Genomic DNA, 7,717 nt, shown 5'->3' with positions numbered 1-7,717 from the left:
CCCCACTAAAACTGTAATCAGTTAAGAGCCATAAAAACACGGCTCGGAAAGGCCGGGAATGTGACCTCATGAGAAAGGAAACACCGCAGCCGTGAGGAGAGGCGCTTCCCGGGGGGGCTTCGGAGCAGGGCCCCAGCTCTGTGCCTGGTCAGCTGCCTGTGCCTGGTCAGGGACATTTGGGAGCTAATGGGCGTCCTGCCTGCTCCATGTCTCAGTTTCCTCGTCTGCAAGGTGGGGATAACAGGACACAGACCCTCACCCCACAGGGCTGGCCCAAACCCCACCAGCAGGGACTCTCCTGCAACGTCACTCCGTTGGCATCAGTGGAGGAACCTCTTGCTCAGCAAAGAAAAGAGAGGTGCTGAGGGCAATGCCAGCAGGGAAGATGTTCCCATTTTCCCTTGCCCTGGCAATGCCAGAGGACAGGCACTTCCACTGGGAAGGCACCAAAGTTTCTCCTTCCTCTTAGGGCAGGTGAGAGGGGGATAGCAGCCATAGCAGCCACATTTGGTGAAGGGCGGGTCTTACTCCAGTAATCAGGAACAGGACAAAAGAACTAGACAAGAAACACAGAAACAAGACAGGTAGGCCAGCTGATCCTTTATAATGAACTAATTATACATTTTGTAATTATGTTTTCAGTGTCTTTAAGCTTTGCATTACATAATTTAATTACTGCAAAGAGCTACAGTAGAGAGAGACAGGTTCAACATTTGGAAAAAAGTGTTCTGAGGATAAGCATCGTCTTCCTCTAAGTGTGACTGGGATTTGCCACGACAGAGTCTCCCAACGCCCACTTCAAGCTGACTGGCTGAAATGCAGAAGCAGCAAAGCAAAGTGGGGACCAGAGGAGGCCAGTCCCTTTTAGAGCTCCTTCCTCCCAGCACCCGGCATAGTCTGGCAGGTCCTGCTGCCACGAAGCCCTCCAGCCTGCTTCCCCTGTTGAGCTGTGAAAAGCCCGGGCACATGGGGTAATGATGTCAGCAAGAACGTCTGACTCTTCTTGCATCATCTCCTAGATGGGGAAAAAGCACAGAGGCCCAATGGAGAACACTTCCTATCCACTGATGCTGTTGCTGCAAGGTGCCCTTACCACAGGCCCGGGCTCCCCCTTGCATCCCAGCCCTGCCTGCCTTGGCTGTAACCACACTCCCGCACCTTCGCCACCTGGGCCTGGGCCCAGGGATGCTGAAGGGTCTCAGGGCCCACTGGGAGGGCCAACTCCAGTGGGACACTCCTCTGAGGCAGCCCTGCTTTTAGCCCAGCAGAGCATCCCCACCCCAGTGCCATCCTGCCAGCACCCACGGAGCTGCGCGGGAGAGAATCCTGCCTGCTCGGCCTCTGCCCAGCCCAGGATCTTGCATGCAGAGAGCACACAGATATCTCTCTCCCCCACACTCTTATTCATGTTCATTTATTTCTCCCATTTCTTCTTCTCCAAAAAATGGGTGCAGCCCTGCTTGCAGAAACCCTTCAGAGTTATTCCTGCTTCATCCCAAGGCAGGCCAGTAGAGACAGCAATCCTCAGACCTCCCCTTCTGAGATGCTAGCTCTTGGCACCGCAGGGAGAGGGATTATTTGATCTTTATTAATTTATGGAGGTGAGGGAAGAGGGTGGAAATTGCAATGAAAGGGGCAGCCAGCAAGATGGCAAGGAAGAGAGGTTAAAAATGAAGTCATCATCTAATTGGCCCGCAGTGAATTATTCACATGTATAATCTTTTTTAAAAAAAAAAATTCAGCACAAGGCAATGCAAGTAAATGCTGTTCATGTTTAAAAGTCATTTCCATAAGTAAGTGCAATTTCTCTACTGTTTGCCCCTGTTTAATGAAGTGAAATCTTGTTTGCATTCCTCCCAATTTCCCAACGAAAGGCGCCCAAGCGTTTGCACCAAAATTACTCGGCCCAAATTAAAACCCTCCAACACTTAAAAAAAAAAAAGGAGGAGAAGGGGGGAAAAATAAGACTTATTTTTAAAATGCCTTAAGTGCATCCCAGCATCCTAATTTATTTTTAGACACTCGTTATTAAGAGTAGTAGTAAGTTTCCCCTTCTCTCTCGCTCTCTCTCTTATTTAAATGAACTTAATGGCAATAGATGCAAATGTCTGGAAGAGGAAAATAGTTAACATTTATTTATTCTTACTGTTGTCTCTTCCCTGGCTGGTGTCATTAGAACAGTTCGTTGCATCCCATTCGCTCCCATTAGCTCTGCTATCAGAGCCACCCAGCACGACTCCAGCACGGCTCGAAGTGCTTTCTGCGGCCCACATAGGGACTACATCATCATCTCCGAGGCACTGGCTTAATGACAAGAAAAAAAATCGGAATATATTGCACAGCGATCTGGGGAAACAACAACAAAACCCACCGCCGCCGCCGCCCATCGCCGCCTGCTCCTGACCCGCCGGCGCGTGGGCCTCTGTCGGGCGGACAGACAGACAGGTCGTGGCACTGGGACAAACGTGCCTTCGCAACCCATTGATCCGGGCGGCATGCAGGCAAATACGGCCACGGGGACCCGGAGCGCTTCCAAATGCACTCGGAGGACCAAGCAGCTGCTGGGTGCAGCAGAACCGTCCCCCCGACAGCTGCCAAAGCCGCTCGGCAGAGCGGTGCCGGGCTTATTTCCCCATCACGGCCTGGTCCCCCTGCCTGTGTCAAGGCACGAATGTTCTCCTAATGGAGCGGGACCGGCCCAGGGGTCCTCTCCAACCCCTGGACATGGAGGAGGACCTGGCCCACCCTGGGGAGAAGCTGCTCGCCCTCCCCAGGTGCCCGCGGGCAGGGGTAGGCCGCTGCGGCTTTCCGAGGCCTTCGGTCCCCTGGCACCGTCAGGGCGAGGATGGCAGCCAGCGGGAGGGAGAGACCCAGGGCTCTGTGACAGCGCCAGCTGACAAAGCAGCATTTGGGAGGGAGGACATCAGCATCTGCAGCGCTGACACATAAAAGAGAGGCAGCAGCTATTACAGGCGGGGACGGAGGCGTTTAAAGGGCCCTCCCCCCCTCCATAAAGTTGACATTGTCTCCCATGATAACTTTTCTGCTGAGGTAGGAGACACTTTACTGCAGAGTTGCACACAGCAAGTAGCTGCCCTCCCCCCACCCCTTCCCATCCTCTCCCTCTCCCTCTCTCTCTCCAGCATCATTTACATCCTTAATTAGCTGTAATTCTGCAGTGCTCATTAGGGAAGGACTGGAAAATATCAAGGAGCCCACAAGCAGGGGGCTTTGAGGGAGATGGAGGAAGAGGGGGACGTGGGCACCAGGCTGAGAGGGGATGCCCAAGGCTGGGTTGAGGAGCCAGGAGCCAGGTGCTGCTTGCTTAATTCAGGTGGGATGATTACACTAATTTGGGAGCACTGATCCAGTGATGGGGTTAAAGAGGCCACACTGTCCCACCTAGAAAGGCAGAAGTCCAGAGAGCAACAGCATCTGACCAGGAGGACCGGTTCTTACCTCCCTGCTGGAGGATGAGGTCTCTCTGCCGGGCCATTCAGTGTCCTGCAACCTTAAAGCCAACAGTCTGATGCAGGAGGACAGCAGACTTTCTTCCCCTCCAGTGCACACAGACACACAAACCTGTCCTAAAATACAAAAACAAACAAGCAAACAAAATAAAATAAAATTAGGACTTGAAACTAAAGCCAAACATTACATTCCACATTGTTGAATGAAATATTTCCTCCAACCCCAAATGGACAAACATTGTGAAGTTTCATTGTTGGTCCAGATATTTGATGCAATTACTTTGCGGACCACTGGCACACCTGGGCAGCTGTCATCTGGACTCCCCTTTGCTCAGGAGTGTACACAGGCAGAGTTGAGCCCTGCCTCTTCACAATGCCAAGGTACAACACCAGTGAGGAGGTGCTATTGCCTCTTTGCCTGAGCTGGAGAACAAAGAACAAGGAGATGAAGTGAATTGGGCAAGGGCACAAAGGAAATTTGTGGCAGAGCCAGGAGGTGACCTGCGATTTCCCAGTGTCTCTCTCTGAACTGCTAATTGCCGGCCATCCTTCCTTATGCTGTATCACACGGACCGTTGTATGCCCACCTGCACTTGCTATTCTGGGCACATACTTGGCTACTTCTTAATTCACTGCCTCACTGTATCTTTGCTCGAGGTTAGATGTGCATGTAAAAGTCTATCGGGGAATTCAGTGAAGTTGATGGAGATGGTCTTTGCAAGTCCATCCTCCTACTTTTCACTTGCTGGTAATAATGTGAGCCTACAGTTCCTTGGGGCTGAGCTGCGATGATGTGTCCCACCAAAGACTCGAAATGACTACCAGTGCATATGGGATTAATACCTTTTTACAAATATAAGGGCATGTGCACAAATGGGCACTTGCACTTCCAAGTATCTCCCTCTGTATGACTTTTATTTTCACCTCGTGAAGACATTTATTAACATCTACAAATTCCCACTGGTGTTTAGATGAAACTTGCCGTAACAGAGAAACAGAATGTACAAATGTGTTAGAACAAGTCAGAAGAGTACCCTGGTGAGGTACAGCTTTATAGGAGTGCCTAGGACTTTTGCAAAACTGCATTTCAGTGGTTCATATCGTTGGCTCTGAGGTTTAACACAGGTTAACTCCTTCACACTTATCCAAGACAACTTATTTACATCACTCAGGCACAGAGAAATCCGGCCCATCTTTCTGTATTAACATCTGGCTTCTCCTGTAGTGTTTAGTTCATAGATCTAAAAGGTCTTTATAAAGGAGATAAAATGTCCAGCTCCACTTGACATGAACCTTCAGAATGGATTTTGTACATTACCACTCTTATATTAAAAAAAAAAAAAAAAAAAAAAAAAAAAAGCTAGACCCCTATTGGAGGTGCTTGGTCAGTACAAGGACAGATGCCTCATCATTGCCTATATGTAGGGGACAGGGATGCCAGCCAGCTTAGACCTCCATGTGGCTTTAGCTCTGCCCACATGTTGTGTGGGGCTGGTGGGTTCTGCAGAGGGTAAATACCTGCACGTCGCTGTGTGCAGGCACCAGGGAAGGCGGGGGACCTGCCTCAAGTGTGTGCGAGAGTTTGTGGACTGCTGCTGAATAGCTTGAGGCATCAGCCGTAAGGGTTTATTTCCAGTACAGAGCATTTCCCTCCTAACAGTCAATGAAACCATTTCTGCAAACCCCCCTCAGGTACCACGCCAAGAATGTAACACCAAGAAAACACTGGGCAAGATTTCTGGTCACTCGAACTATGGCAGATTGGGCAGCAAGCCTGAGAGTCTGCTCGTGTAATTTGCAGAGAGATTTGGCTGACCGAATAGCACCGCGCTGCACCCCCATTTGCAAGCAAGCCCGCAGCACGCAGCAGCAGCAGCGGTCTGGCTCCCTCTCCCTGTTTACTTCATGGAGGCCCAGGGGAGACCCAGGTTTGCTCCCCGCCAGGTTTCTGGACATCATTCCCCATGGTGAGTCCTGCCGCGAGGAGCTGGGACATGAGCTCTGTGCTGGCCCCCACCCCGCACTGCTCTGTGCCAGCCTGCAGCCTCCCTCAAGCCCCACGGTGCCCAGGCACCCTTGTAGATCACCTCCTCCAGAATCAGGCCCTCTCTCGGCAGTCACACCAAGCCTCAGAGTGCCTCCTGCTGAACCTGCTGCAGCAGCACCTGGCCCCTGGGGCATCCTCGCCTTTCCCACAGTGGCTGGGGTGGCGAGAGGCAGGGAGAGGGAGACTGACAGCAAGGAAAAGCAGCAGATGAAAAGTAAACTCGCACTACATAAATTCTCAGATGATTTTTATAAGGACGCAACGGTTTAGCAACTTGCCAAGAACAACACTGAAATTATTTCAAGGTTTCCCATTTGTTTGTAAAGTGAATATTGAAAGTGCAGGCAGCAGTCTCCCGGTGTTCCCCTGGGAACTGTTAGTGTCCGTAGTAACGAGGTCATTCCTTTTTTATTAGGAGAAGGGTTTCTGTAAAGTTAAATGTGCTGACAGCCTCTTGCCTTTGATGTTGGGTTTCACCTCAGTCCCTCCTGCAGATATTGCTGCTCCTCCCTCGCAAAGACACATCCCTGACAAACAATCTCCCCTCTGTCTTCCCTGCTTGTTTGTTTAGATGCATGATAGGCAGCTCTGCTAAAGGGCAGCACATGAAGGCGGGCTGGTGCTTCAGCGGACGGCAGAGATGTGAGAGATTTGGTCGCTGTAATTAAGCCAGCCTTCATCCTCCAAACTGCCGTGACTCTCAGTACCCTTCACTTTATTGACCAGACATAATTACGGTGACAGCACTCACAAGCCCCTCGGTTGCAGCTGCACCGCAGTTGTTTGGAAGAGCTGGGGACACCACGGAGCCCCCGCTCCGAAGCCTGGCCTGCAGGCAGAGGCAGGGGGCAGCCAGGCTGCGCGCCGGCTCCGGGACACCGAGGTCCTTCGTGGGCAGGCATCAGGATCCCTGCTGCTGCCCTGTGTTAGCGCTCACATCCCCGTGGCGTGGCCACCAAGCACCTGTCTCCTGCGCACCACGGCCCGCAAGGACACAAATAGTTGGGCCACGGTCACTCCATGGCTTGCAGCAACCAGCTGAGCTACTAAAAGAAAGGACATCTGATGAGGACAGCACTGAATTAGCACGTGGGGTACTCAGTTCTGTGCTCTACCAGAGTTTTCTGAAGGACCTGGGCAAATTAATAAAACTGCCCCCACCATAAAGGCATAGGGTTGCCCCAGGAGCCTCGTTCAGCGTCTGCTTGGAGCCACAGCCGCTGTTTGCTCTGCATGTGCCTGCCCCGCATCCAACACAAGGCAGCCTCTGTCCCACCTGGCGCCTCGGCACAGCACGGTAACACAAAGAAACCAACATTTTTTGTGTTTGAACATTAAACAGGCAACAATGCCCACCGAGAGTATTGTGTGTAGCCACTCCTCAGCGTAGCAAAAGATAAATAATACGTTCATGCTTCAAAGTGAAGTACACATTGTGTGCACCCAAATAATAAGAAATAATGTGAGTATCCTTGTTCATCATGGACATAGTAGGAAGAAATCAACTTATTCCCTGGGAACAGGTTCTTAGAAATGATTTATTCACTCTTGGGAATTGAATGCAAAAACCAAGGAGACACCGTTGTGCACTGAGGTGGACCAGAGATTTGTCTGCTCGTATTTAACCACAGGATCAAGAATCGAGTGGCAGGTGATGGCACCAAAACTCTTTGGCTCTGGGATCCACACTCATGAGTCTGTGATAAAGAAGGCTGTGCCCCTATGTCCTACAGCTGGCCAGGGGCTGGCATCGAACAGGCTGCTACGACTCAGCCTCATTTACAGACCCCAAACATTGGCATCAACAGATCGCCAAATGATCCTCCCTGCTGGAATTGCAGAGATCTAGAGACCCCTAGAAAACACAACCTAGCAAGCCCAGGTCTTACTCCTGGCCCAGCTGGGCCTGGTGGTTCCCCTGTGTGTGCTGACCCCCTGGTGACATAGGCAGCTTTTGGAGGGAGATCCGTCCATATTGTCCCAAAAATGAAGCCATGACCAGTCAATCTGGAGTAGGTGGTTGAAGGAGGCTGGAGGTCCCAGATTGACAAGAATAATTTTGGCCACGGCACTGTGCTGGAGACTCGTTCCTCCACGACCTCACCTTGCACCAGGGGTCTCTTGCCAGGGCCAGCACTGACCTCCCACAACACAACGTGACCCGTTGCTCCCAGGAAGCAGCACCGTGACATGGCAGACC

General features: G+C 51.4%; 1 long non-coding RNA gene across 1 annotated transcript in view; it reads right to left on the bottom strand.

Moving 5' to 3' along the window:
- Positions 1-526: 526 nt before the first annotated feature.
- Positions 527-7,717, bottom strand: part of LOC310902846 — a 100,912-nt gene continuing 93,721 nt past the window's right edge. The window contains exons 7-9 of the long non-coding RNA XR_014587035.1: positions 3,460-3,587; positions 2,147-2,304; positions 527-1,015 (exon numbers count right to left, since the gene is read on the bottom strand). This is a non-coding gene — a long non-coding RNA (uncharacterized lncRNA). The remainder of the gene's footprint in view (positions 1,016-2,146; positions 2,305-3,459; positions 3,588-7,717) is intronic.

This window comes from Anser anser, assembly GCF_964211835.1.
Source record: "Anser anser genome assembly, chromosome: 7".
NCBI classification, from domain to species: Eukaryota; Metazoa; Chordata; class Aves; order Anseriformes; family Anatidae; genus Anser; species Anser anser.
Note: the sequence above shows the minus strand (reverse complement) of the source record. Positions and strands in the feature narration are given on the sequence as shown.